The following is a 14,126-nucleotide window of genomic DNA, read 5'->3' on the forward strand; positions in this document are numbered from 1 at the left end:
AAAAATTACCAGGGATAGAGAGGAGCATTACATATTGATAAAGGTGTCAATTCTCCAAAAAGATACAACTTTTAATGGTGCATGTAACAGCAAAGCATTAAAATAGTTAGCTAAGGTAAAAATGGATAGAGCCACAAAGAAAAATAGACAAATCTATTACGGTTGGAGATCTCAAAAACCTTCTTTCAGTAATTGATAGATCTAGCAGGCAGAAAATCAGTGAGGATATATTTGAACTTTGTATTACCATCAGTCAACTGGATCTAATTGACTTTTATAGACTACTTCACCCCAAAACAGCAGAATACACATTCTTCTCAAAAAAGATAGACATTGTCAATATAAAAAAAATAGTCTGCATACAAAAGTTATAATTAAGGTTAATAGATATGCAATAAATTTAGAAAAATATTCGTAAGGAGGTTTAACATCTATAATATACAAAGTGCTCTTAGAAATTCACATTAAGGAAACATGCAATTCAACAGAAAAATGGATGGGCAAAGACTATGAACTCAGCAAAGAGTAAATCCAAGTGTGAAAAGATGCTCAGAATCAGGAGAAATCAGGGACATGCAGATTAAAATAGTAGATACCAATTAGGCTTAACAGACTTGCAAACCGTTTTCTTGATTTAACTACCACTCATCAAACGCTGATTGTGTGACTGGCACTGAGCTAGGCACACAGCCAATAGAAGTGCTCACCAAGTACTGCGCAGTGCACCCTGGCCCTGTTTTACCGTTGGAGAAAGCTTCAGGCAGGTCAATTGAGTGGGCAAAAATCACATACGGGAAACTAGGCAATTCACTCTATGGGAAATACTTTCTTTTTGAGGAGGTAATCCATTCAAATGGGGGTGTGTGTGTGTATCTAGATAGATAGATCTAGATTTATGTTTTGAGTTGAAGTTTCCCACATGTATATTCCATCCACCATTTCCCATGCCAATGCCATCAATCCCACAACTACTCTTACAATTTTCTTGTGTATCTTCCTAGAGATTCTTTTTCTTCTTCTTTTTCTTTTTCTCTTTTCCCCTTCTGCAGTCTCTCTGTACTTGTCGTGGTGTTCTTTTCTTTTTTTAATTGAGTTATAATTGACAAAACCTTATATTCGTTTCAGGTGTAAAGCATGATGAGTTGATATTTGTATATATTGCAAAATGATCACCACAAGTGTAGTTACCATGTGTAGTTACAGAATATTTTTTCTTGTGATGAGAACTTTTTTTAAAGATTTACTCCCTTAGCAACTTTCAAATATGCAACACAGTAGTATGAATTATAGTGACCATGCTGTACGTTCCATCCCCATGACTTGTTTATTTTGTAACTGAAAGTTTGTACCTTTTGACCCCCTTCACCCATTTTGCCCACCCTACCTCTGGCAATCACCAATTTGTTCTCTGTATCTCTGAGCTTGGCTGGTTGGTTGGTGGTTTTTACATTCACATATAAGTGAAATCATGTGGTATTTGTCCTTATCAATCTTACTTATTTCATGTAACATAGTGCCCTTGAGGTCCCTCTATGTTGGTGCAGATGGCGAGATTTCATTCTTTCTTACGGTTGAACGATACTCATGTGTACTACATTTTCTTTCTTTTTTTCCCTCTAAATTTCAATCATTTATTTTTTTTTGCATATTTCTCTTTTCTTTTTTTTCACTATTTTTGAGTATAGTTGACACACAATGTTACATTAGTTTCAGGTGTACAACATAAGAATTGGACAAGTTTGTAAATTATGCTATGCTCACACAAGTGTGATGTCACCAAAGCATGCTATTACAATATCACTGACTATATTCCTATGCTGTGGCTTTAATTTCCATGACTTATTCATTCCGTATACACTACATTTCCCTTATCCATTCACCTTTCAGTGTGCGCTTAGGTTGTTTCCATATCTTGGCTATTGTAAATAATGCTGCAGTGAACATGGGGGTGCATATATTTTTTGGAGCATTTTCATTTTCTTTGAATAAATACCCAGAAGTTTAATTGCTGGGTCATATGGTAGTTCTATTTTTAAGTGTTTGGGGAACCTCCATACTGTTTGCCATAGTGGCTGTACCTATTTATATTCCCACCGACAGTGCATAAAAGTTATCTTTTCTCCACATTCACACCAGCATTTGTTATTTCTTTTGTAATTTGGATGATACTGCCAAATTTCCCTCCATAGGTGTTGTATAAAGAACAGTTGAGAATGTATAGCATTGTCATTAGAGTATGTGACCAAACTTTTGGATTTGAGACTGAAAAGTGAAAATGTTTAATCTTAGTAACAGTCATATGATATATGTACATGTGAAGTTTTCTATTTGCTCACATATTTAAAGAATATAAGTAAAATTGGGTGTGCGGGTGGCTCGGTTGAGCATCTGACTCTTGGTCTCAGTTCAGGTCATGATCTCATGAGCCATGGGATTGAGCCCCACATTGGGCTCTGCATTCAGTGGGAGTCTGCTTGGGATTCTCCCTCCCTCTCTGCCCCTCCCCCCCAATAAATAAATATTTTTTTAAAAATAAGTAAAATTAGTTAAACAAGTTTATGATGGTGGACAGATACAGATATGACCATGTCACTCTCCTACTTTAGATTGACTCACAGATTCAAGCCCAAACGCTTTAGCCCATACTATTTCTACTATGTTATACTACCTCCCAGGAGACATAAAAACCATGTAGAAAGATAAATTACTTCTGTCTGGAGTGGTTTGCCTTCATGTAAGATAGGGAATTGGAACTGGACCTTGAGGAAGAAGTATTTGAGTTAATGGAGAGGGGCAAGGACGTATGGTGTACTACAGAAATACCTGAAGTATCTATCATGACGTAAACAGGCCATGATATCTACCACCCAGAAAAGAGAGTATTGCCCCTTACGTAGAGACCCTCTTCGGCAACCTGTCAATGCCTATCCTGCCCCCCCTCCCCAGCGTAATCACTCTCCCAGCTTCTAACCATAGACCAATTTTGCCTGGTTTTCGATCTTCCATAAATGAGATTAAGTGTATCTTTTATATATATGTGAGATTCATCTGTATTGTTTGTAGAAGTAGTTCATACTCATTGCTATATTCCATTATATGAATGAACCAAATACAGCCATTCTATTGTTGATGTTTGGGTTGTTTCTACATTGGCGCTATTAACCCATAATGATGCCATGAACATTCTCTTATGTGTCTCTTGGTATGCATGGGAAGACATTTCTTTTGAGAGAATACTTAGGATTAAAATTCCTTGATCATAAGGCATGTGCACATTTTTATAAAGAATGACAGTTTTCCAAAGTTTATGTTATTTACACGCCCACCAACAGTATATGAAAGTTTCATATTCTCCACACCCTGGGCAACACTTGCTATCGTCACTCTCTTTAACATTAGCCATTCTGATGGGTGCGTAGTGGCATTTCATTTGGGCATTAATTTGCATGTTCCTGGTGATTACTGAGGTTGAGCACCATTTTATGTTATTTGCCCTTTGGAGAGCCTCTTTTTTGAAGTGCTTGTTCAGATCACTGGCTTATATATCTGTTGGGTTGTTGGTCATTTTCTTAATGATTTTTAGGACTTCTTTGTATATTCTGGATGCGAGTTCTTGACCAAATATCCTTTCCCATAGCATGGTTCGTCATTTCATTTTCTCCATGGCTTCTTTTGAAAAAACAAAATTCTTGATTTTAATGTAACATATTTCACCGATCTTTTTCATTCTTAAATTATTTTGAGTGTGCCTTCAATTTCTTTTTATAATCCTGATAGAGTAATTGGTGCCAGAGTTGTTACAGGAAGTGGACCCTTTGAGACTGAATTAAATACACACACGTACACACGCACATGTGAAATCAATCACAGGGATAACCTCGTTGCTGTAGACAAAGGGACCACAGGAGATCCATGGCTTACAGTACTGTTCTAATTACCATTGTAATAGCATGGGATAGCATGAAGGTGAGGAGAAAGTGTCACTGTGATGACCATAGTAATTTAAAACTGTGGCTCCACCAGGCTTCTCTTATGATCCTAAACAGGATGTACACAGGAAAAGAAAAAGGTAAAAACTATGACAAGTAAGGATGTGTGGAGAGAGTCAAAACCCCTCCACAGCAGCTCTGAAGGAGTACTTCATCTCCTGAAATCAGCAGGCAAATAAGGTAGATTCGTAGTACCAATTAAATGCTCAGCTCTTCCAGGTTTCTTACTGTCAGGGTAGAGCGTTGGTGAGGAAGATGCGGGGCCCAGGCATAGAAGGCGGACTTTTGGACAGACAAGAATGAAGCTGCATATCCTCCGAACCTCCTTTGCTCTCTGAGGAAACTAGCTCCCTGCGTAGAGGCTTTCAGTGATGGCACTTGGGACAGCTCGCTCCAAGCTGAGACCTGTTCTCAGAAGTTACCTTCACCGCTTCGCAGTTTTCCCCGTTAAACCTCAAGACAGCCTCGTCACAGAAGCACGTGGCCTGCTCTGGCAAGAGATGAGCGACGCAGGAGTGGAAGACCTTGCCGTCTGATCAGCAGGAAGCTGAGGAGTATACGCAGGAGTGGGTTCTAAGGATATTACAGCAAGGGGGAATAGCACAAGGTTCCGTCATGGCACACTTACTGTACCCACCTGAGAATCAACATGTACTTTATCGGCACTAATAGTTTGCTGGGATGAGGCATGGGCACAATAACAGGTTACAAATAATAAGTGGCCTACAAAGGAAATTTGAAATAACAATTTCACAACGCCAGAAATACCCTGGCATGCTGTAGAGGAGGGAATACAAAGGCTCTGTAGACATTCTCAATTTTCACCGAGTCATTAAGAAATGCTTTGGTGATAGGAGCGCCAGCATTCCCAAAGAGCTTGGAAGTGGCTGTCCTCTGTCAGAACGATGGTGATGAATGCTGTGGTAGAATTGTTTCCTGATCTCAAAGAGAATAATACCATCCCAAAGTGGCAGAAGCCACAGGATGGCATATAACCACCAGAGACATGGTGGGCACAATTACCATAATAAGTCAAAGAAGAGAAGTTAATCAGGTTGTTTTGACCTGCAGGAAAGGGGGATAATGACCGAATGATAACACAGTCCCTAGAAATGAAATGGCTTAAGTAGCCCATGAAGGTGCTGCTTGACATACATAGGTGGGAAAATTCCAAACTAACTTGTGTTGTCATAGTGAAATTTGAAACCTCCCATCCAGTTCACAGACCTAACTCCTTGATGATGGAGAGAGACTGCGTCCCTTTGAAGACGAACCCAGCAATGCAGCCACAGTTGTATAACCATGAACCTTCCCCTAATCCAGTGGTTCCCAAACCTGTCTGTATTTTAGAACACCTGACATCTAAAGAACACACTCCAGACCAATTAAATCATAATTTCAGGGAGTGAGATCCAGGCATTGATATTTTTTAAAGCTCCCCTGGTAAATCCTGTGAAAAGTTAGGGGATCACTGCCCTAATCCTACTCTAGTGGCCATTTACTGAAGAAAGGAAAATACCAGTCCTCCTGAGGTTTATTAGATACCGCCTGTTAATATCTACTGATACTTAGAGACCCCAAACCCCGTCCTGGACAACTGGGTAAAATAGGGGGCCTATGAAAGTCAAGTGATGGATGTAGTCTTGCCCTGAGTCTGGGTAGCAGTGAGTCCAGAGAGACCCATATTGTGGTTATTTCTCCAGTCCTAGATGTACGTAGGAAGAATAGATATATTTTAATAAGTGAAGCAATCTTCATTTTGGTTTCCTGACCGATGGAGTGGGTGCTATTATGGTCGGAAGGACTACATAGAAGTTCAGAACTGCTTGCTACCATTCTCACCACATACGAAACGTACCACATCCTGGGAACTCGTAGAAATCAGCGCCGCCATGCTGGAATAGCGATTCATATCACATTGCCACTGAAATTCCCTTTGTGGTCACCAGATGGGTCACAGGGAGTGACAGTGTAAACACCAGATGGGTAGTAGAGAGTGACCAGGTCACTGCAGAGTTTGATCAGGCGGAGACGCCGACTGAGTCGCTACTCTAGGTGTGGGATCTTCACTGGAGGAAATTAATATAGACTGTGACATGATCTATAGGTTTTGGTCTGGAAGTGCCCCCTAGTAAGGGAAGTCAGAAAGAGATCACACGTAACCGCAGGGACAACAGTGAGCCCTTACTGTCTTGTCGCAGGGCCGTATCAACTTTCTGCTCTGTGGTGTGACGGGACCTTGCTCATCCTACTGTGGTGTAGAATCGCGCTGGTCCATTCTGGGAATGAATGTTAAATGAACCCAATGAGCAGGAAGTAGTAAGCCCTCTACATGTTTTGGTAGGACATATGCATGCCAGAAGGTGCAAGAAAAACCCTGTAAAACTTCCAGAACCTGCCACAAGTTTCTAGGGGTCTGATGGCCTGAGACATGTTAGGTTATCCATTCAAGTGACAGTTTATTGTGTTTTTCACCACCACAGTAAAGAAAAAGGCAAAATGTGTGGCAGGCCTTTTTGGGTTTTGGAGACAACAAAACAGAACATTTGGGTGGCCTCCCCTAACCTATTTTCTGGGTAACTGTAGTTTTCGGTGGAGCCCAGAGCAAACTGTCTTGCCAATTGAGCCTTATAATGGGGCAGACCCAGTGGTACTGGGAGTTCCTGGGGTAGAGATGTTATAGGAAGCCTCTGCTAAGTGCCAATAGGAGAATTACAACGCAGATTCCTTGGTTTTTGAGTAAAGATCTATCTTCCTCCACCAATGTTTTGTTTTGTTTTTGTTGAAAAGTAGCTCCTGATTCGCTGGTGATACCTGGTAGAGATGGAACACCTGACCACGGGACATCAAGGGACTGCATGAGTAATCAAACTACCCGTCATGAACTGGTGTTATGTGATTCACCAAACCATACAACTGGATGGCACGACAGCAGTCCACTCCCTACAAGACTGGGAACACTGTCACAACTGAACGGAATGAGCAGGTGACTCAGACTACAAGTAGTACCGGCCCCTAATCCTTCAGTACTTCTCCCGCAATCCAGATAAACTGCCTTCAAAAGAGTTCCTCTGGCCAATTAATGAAAGAGAAAAACATGTCAGTCTTATTTTGTTTTGTTTTTAAGAGTTTTATTTATTTATTTATTTATTCATCAGAGAAAGAGAGGGAGAGAGAGGCAGAGGGAGAGGCAGGCTCCCTGTGGAGCAGAGAGCCTGATGCAGGGCTCGATCCCATGACCCTGGGATCATGACCTGAGTCAGGCAGCTGCTTAACCAACCGAGCCACCCAGTCTTGTTAATTCACAAAAGGATCTACGGTGAACTGGCAGTACTGGGTGCGAGTGGTCACTCTACAACACCATCACCATTAGTTGCCCTGAAACACAATAGTAAAGGGAAATCCTTTCATTGAGAAGAACTTCAAGAGACAATGGCCTGAGGTAAGGGTATACACTGGTTCATTGTTCGTGGCTTATGAGTTGACGGGCTGGACAAGAACTTAGAACAAACTGGAAAACTGATTCAGTTTATGGGGCCAGCCTGGAGACAATAACTGGCAAATTTAGGATGCTGACCTAGAGAATGAAGTATATGCTTAACGCCAGTAACCAACAGACAGCGCCAGCTTTCCCAGAAAGTACACATAGTGGAGATGAGAGTGGACCCTTTATTTTATACATGTCTAATTTTTAAAAAATACTGGCAGCATGTTTTCTGAATTTGGTGAAAGCATGAAATTACAGATCCCCACAGCTTAGTGAACCACAAGTAGGAAAATTACAATGAAAATCACACCAATGCGCGTTAGAGTCAAACTGATAAAACTAAGACAAAGGAAAATATCTTAAAAGCATTCAGTACAAGTACTGAATATATTACACACAAGAAGGCTATTACATGCATTTATTTTAAAGCTTTTTAATTGAAGCATAACACATATATAGAAAAGTACACAAATATATTTATCATGACTTACCATAAAGTGAAAATAACTTGTAATCAGCAGCCACTTAATAGCTTCCACACTAATATGCCCCACATTCAAGATACCACACTTAATGAATATACCAGATTTATCCGTTACCCACGGTCGATAGCCACTGGAGATGTTTCCATTCGGAGCTGTTGTAAGGACCGTACTATGAACATTCCTGCGTACATCTTGTGCTGTACACATGTATGCACTTTTGTTCGGTTCTCTATTACACCTAATAATGCACTTACAGAATTTTTGGTCCCTGAAACTTTGGACTTAGTGGTTTTGGAGGGCTTAGTACCGAAGAAACGAATGTTTCCTAGGAAAGTGGTTTCAATGAATTAGAAGCAGACACTGGTCACTGGCAGGTTTGGGCTTTATCTATCACTAACCAACGAAGAGAGAAGGGGATCACTCTACTGGCGGGCTGAGAGATCCCTTTTATCTTTATGTTTTTGGTAAGATTTATTTATTTAAGAGAGTGAACGAGCGGGGATGGGGAGAGAGGGAGAGAGAAACCTAAGCAGACTCCACACTGAACTTGGAGCCTAACTGGGGGCTCGATCCCAGAACCCTGAGATCATGACCTGAGCCAAAACCAAGAGTCAGACGCTTAACTGACTGCACCACTCAGGTGCTCTGGGATCCCTTTTAATGGGGAAATTGCATGGCTGCTATACGATGGAATAAATATTACTATATACGGAATGTAAGGGTATTCTCTGAGATGCTTGTTTGTATTCTTTTAGCCAGTAATCCAATAAAAAACTAGGGTAACCCAAAAAGGACCTCTACTAGGACTCATAAGAATGAATGTTGGAGCGCCCCACCTGGTGAAGAATCCTATTCAGGGTGCACCTGGGTGGCTTAGTCTGTTAGGTGTCTGACTCTTGATTTCAGCTCAGGTCATGATCTCAGGGTTGTGAGACTGGGTCCTGCCTCAGGCTCCACGCTCGGCGTGGAGTCAGCTTAGGAGTCTTTCTCTTCCTTTCTCTCTGCTCCTCTCCCCACTATCTCTCTTGCTCCTCTTCCCTCTCTCTCAAATAAATAAATAAAATCTTAAAAAAAAAAAAAAAAAGAACCCTATTCAGGTGAGGTACAAGCAAAAAGTGAGAGAAACCAAGAATGGATGGTGAAAGAGAAACTATGTTTATGAATCTAGGCCTCGCGAGCAGCTAAAGAGCAGGTTTTATGACACTGCTTTGGAACTTCTTTTCACCCATACCATATATGAAGACTTCTAGGGTGACTAATGTTTATGGTTTCAGGACTGAGTGACACCACCCCATGATGATTTTGTAGTGATAGGTGGAGACTGCATAGAGGAAAAAAGTGAGGTAAGCATATTTATTCCCTCTGGCTCCCTCCAGTAGAGGTTACCTGGAAGTGGATGTATACCTTGACCTGAGGTCATTGCCTCTGTCAAAGTGAACTCTTCACAATTCTCTCTCCTTCCTGGTTCTGAATAGTGTTTTCCTTTTCTGTCTCTTAGAGCCTATCCTTGTAATTCTCTTATACCCTACACACAATTTGTAATTAGTCTCTTTGTAAGTAAACCTTCTTTAAGATCCTGAGTGTATCATTTGTTTCCTGTTAGGACTCTTGGATACATGAACTTTTTTTTTCCCATGCCCAACAAGGGGCTTGAACTCATGACCCTGACATCAGGAGTCCCATGCTCTACCAACCAACCAACCTGGCCAGGTGCCCGTGGTGAACTTTTCATCTCTTGCATTGCTTCTTGCTTAAAATCTACTTGGGTTTAGCATAATCACACCATCTTTGTTAGTTTTTGCGTGATGTATCTTTTTACTTTAAGCTTTTCTGCATTCTACTACTTAAGATTTGTCTCTTGAAACAGGTTAAACGTGTACCTTTATAAATCCAAGAAAGTCTTTGTCTTTGAATTGGGATAATCAGTTTGCATTTAATGTAATTACTGATAATATTGGCTTTAAAGCTGTCGTCCTGCTGTTTTTGTCTCACCTGTTCCTCATTCTTTTTTCTCTACTTTCTTGGGGATTGTTCAAGTTGTTGTTGTTGTTAATTTCATTGTTTTCTTTTGATTAGCTTTTTGGTTTTATGTTCTTTTAATATTCTTAATTCCTCTAGAAATTAGAATGTATATCCTTGACTTTTAAAAGCCTAATATATATTAGTACTTTATCCACTTCCTGGACAATGGGAACACCTTGGACCACTGTAAGTCTATTTACCTTCTCTTCGCAATTACTGTGTTGTTATGTTTTTAAATCTGTGTGTTTTTAACATCACAGTATATTAGCATTGTTTTGTAAAGTTACTATTTATTGAGATTTACCTACATATGTTTCCTTGTCACTGCTCTTCATCTCTTCCAGAATCTGAGAGCGTCCATCTGAGATCATTTCTCTCCATCCAAGGTCCACTCTTTCTTGTGAGGCAGAAATGCTGGTGACAAATTCTATTTGTTTGAAAATGTCTTTATTTTGCCTCAATATTTGAAAGTCATATTATTTGAACGTCAATTCTACGTTGCCATTTTCCTTTGGTACGCTAAAGATAGCATCATTGGGTTCAAAGCAGTGGTCTTACTGTCATTCATTTGAATAACATGCATAATGTCATTCATTTAAAGGATCTGTCTTTTCCTGTGCATGTTTAAAATTTTTCTCTTTGGTTTTCAGCAGTTTTCCTCTGATGTGCTTAGGTGTGGTTTTCTTTGCCTTTTTCTTGCTTAAGGTTTATAATGTTTCTTCAATCCAAGGTATGATGCCTTTTACTTACTTTAGACATCTCTTCAGGTATCACTTTGTTATATTCTCTCATTCCTCTCCTTCTGGGTCTTAATTATAACTATATTAAACTATTTTTTAAATTCTATACCGTCTCTTTCACTTTTAAAATTAAAAGTTAAAATTAAAATCTCTGTAAATCTGAGTATTTTGTTCTGAATTTCATCCAGTTCCCTAATTTTGTCTACAGCTCTATATAATTGACTATTAAGTCCATCCACTGGGTTTTTAATTTGTTGGAGGTCTTTCAACAATAGAATTTCCATTTGTTTGTGTTTCCATTCTTTACACACATTCTTATTCTTATATTTTAAGTTCCTGAGCATTTTAAACAGCATTTTAAAATCTTTGTTTCATAACCCCTGTGGATTTTGTTTCTATGATCTGTTGCTTCTCTGGTTTTGTCATACCTTCTCATATACCTGATTATTTTGTGTGTGTGCTGGATATTATATACAAAATACTGCAGAAGTATTTTGGAGCTCTGGATAGCATTACTTTCCTCTAGAGAGGATTTCTTTTGCTTCCGTTAGGCAGCTCAACTGGGGCTATTAGTAGACTCAGATCACTATACTCCAGTTAGGGCCAGAGATGATTCAGTCCCTTCCAGTTCTGATCTATTTTCAGTTCACTTTGACTCCGAGGCAGCAGCCCTTCAGGATCTCAACTGAAAGGCTGAGATGTTTATCTCTTCCTTGGTGAGCCCCTAAACTCCAGTTTTTCAACCTCCCTGCCCCCTCTCCTAGGCCTGTGAGCTTGCAAAAAAAATGTTTACCTTCTCAGTTGCTTTTGGAAGGGACCGATGCCTCCAGCAGAAAGGGGGCCCCAGATATGCAAGCATCTCTCCAACATGTCTCCCTTTCCTAGATCTTGGTCCTATAATCTTCACCAACTTGGCAGCTTTTCAGTGCCTTTAAAGAAACGTGGTTTTCTTTTTCTTGGTCCACTTTTCTCGTTGTTCTCAGCTAAAGCATGATCAAAACTCACCGAGTTCTTCATTACCAGAATTGGAACTGCAGAGGACTCATTTAAAAAAATTTTTTTTATTTTTTAAGTAATCTCTACACCCAATGTGGGGCTTGAACTCACAACCTCGAGATCAAAAGAGTTATATGCTCCACCAACTGAGTCAGCCCAGCACCCGAAGACTCATTTTTAATGTTAAAAATTTTACTTGATGCCCCTGCCCCCTCTCTTATCAAAACACACAAGGTAGTTGTACATGTTTAGCATATAAACTATAAATATGTAATAAACATAATTGTGTGTATGTGTGTGTATATATACATACACATATATAGACACACATATATAGACATATACACACACACACACACATTATTTATGTCCAAGTTGCCTACAATAACTGTTACTCAGGGATTTGTAACTCCAGGAAAGGAAACACTGCTAGAAGTAAAGGCATAGTCTCAGGAAAGTTGTGATATATTTAAAAGATACTTTAAAAATTTACTTATTAGACAGAGCATGAGCTGTAGGGAGGAGCAGAGGGGGAAGGAGAAGCAGACTCCCCCTTGAGTGGGGAGCCCGACATGGGGCTCGACCCCAGGATCTGGAGATAATACTTGAGCCAAGCACGGACACTTAACCAACTGAGCCAGCCAGGTGCCCCACAAGTATATTTGAAGGAACATGAGGAGCCCAGTTTGATTAGAGATTTCATGTATAAAAGCAGAGATAGAGTTCTGATTTGTATTCTCTATATAATAGGAAGCCATTGGAAATTTCTTCATTGTAGTATCTTTTAATAAAAGCTGTGTTTAATCTGATAGTGACATGCAAAATAGACTGAAGAAGTAGGAATAGAGGCAGAGAAACCCACTGGGAATCTATAGTAATGGACCAAATATGAGTCGTTGATGACAGGCATCATAGTGTAATGAAAAGAACGTTGACATTAGAATCACGGGACTTGTAATTACTGGTCCTGTCAACTTGGGCAAGTCATTTAACCTGTCTGATTCTGCTTATTTACATGCCCATCACCTTAGAGGCCTTTAGCAGAATGATGAAACACTAATAACTTTTGCTTAACTCACAGAGTGGTTATACAAATATGATGATGACAAGAATCTTTTTAAATGTATATTATAAAATTTAAGGTGTAATATGCATTTGAAGATCCAAAGAAGTAAAAACGGAGACTGGTAAGGAATGAGGAGGGTGAAAGAAAAAAATGAATCCTGGTGACTAGAAAATAGAGTCACTTAAATCAGTCAGGAGAGGAACTGATTTGGGAGATTAGGACAAAGGTTAGGGAGAAAACAGTGATTTATTTCCTTTTAATTGTGGAAATGTTCAGCAGGCAGTTCTGTGTTACATCTATTAGTTTCATATATTCTTAGATATTTTCATGTGAGATGATTCAGTCTCCTTTATAAAATTTTAAGTTTTGAGAGAAAGAAGGTATCTCTTTGGGAATATGTATTTCCTCCTCATTTTTAATTTTAAAAATAAAGCCTATACCTGCTAATTTGATAAAAGTTCCATCAGTTGTGTCCAGTTTATTAGTAAAGTGATTACATGAGCATTGACTGATTTAAGGATTATTTGTTCCCTCTAATTTAATACCAAACTGATATTCTTCAGTATGTGACACTCTAAACAGTTATCACTATTAATACTTTAGGTTACTAGTACCTTACTAAATCAGGCAAACATTTTCTTTAACTTCTATTTGAATTTCATGTGAGACATAATAGGTATCTTACTGAAAGTCATATGCATGATCAGGGAACCTGGGTGGCTCAGTAGGTTCAGCATTCAACTCTTGGTTTCAGCTCAGGTCATGATCTCAGGGTCTGGAGATCGATCCCCTCGTCAGGCTCTGTGCTCAGGGGGGAGCCTGCTTGGGATTCCCTCTCTCCTTCTCCTTCTGCCCTCCCCCCCACTCACATGCTCTCTCTCTCAAATCTTAAAAAAAAAAAAATGGAAAAAAAATCATATGCATGGTATATTTGTTTTATATTTTAAATGTATATGCCTTTAATTTGGACTGTGAACTTTAAGATGGTTTCTTTTCCTTTTGAAATGCTTAGTTTCTCCTAATTGTTTTTAAAATTAAATTGTAATGTACACTCAACCATAGCAGTAGCTCTATCTTTTGCACTAAGAACTTGTCCCCTGTAGTTTGATTATCTCTGGACTGCTGTAGTATGTTACTGAATCTGTAACTTAACATTTCTAATAACATCCAGCATCTTTAGTAAGTTTAGACTTAAAAAAAAATGCTTCGTCCACCTTTAGAAAGCTGATTGGGTGTTTAGACTAAACATTCCTCTTATATCATCATTTGCTCCCTCTCATTTTAGTCTAGTTTCCCCTACTCTTACATGGATAGAATTTTGGTTATACAGAGCTGTTTGCC

The sequence above is a fragment of the Ursus americanus genome, chromosome 8 (genome assembly GCF_024610735.1).
Source record: "Ursus americanus isolate L20-20 chromosome 8, mUrsAme1.1.p, whole genome shotgun sequence".
NCBI classification, from domain to species: Eukaryota; Metazoa; Chordata; class Mammalia; order Carnivora; family Ursidae; genus Ursus; species Ursus americanus.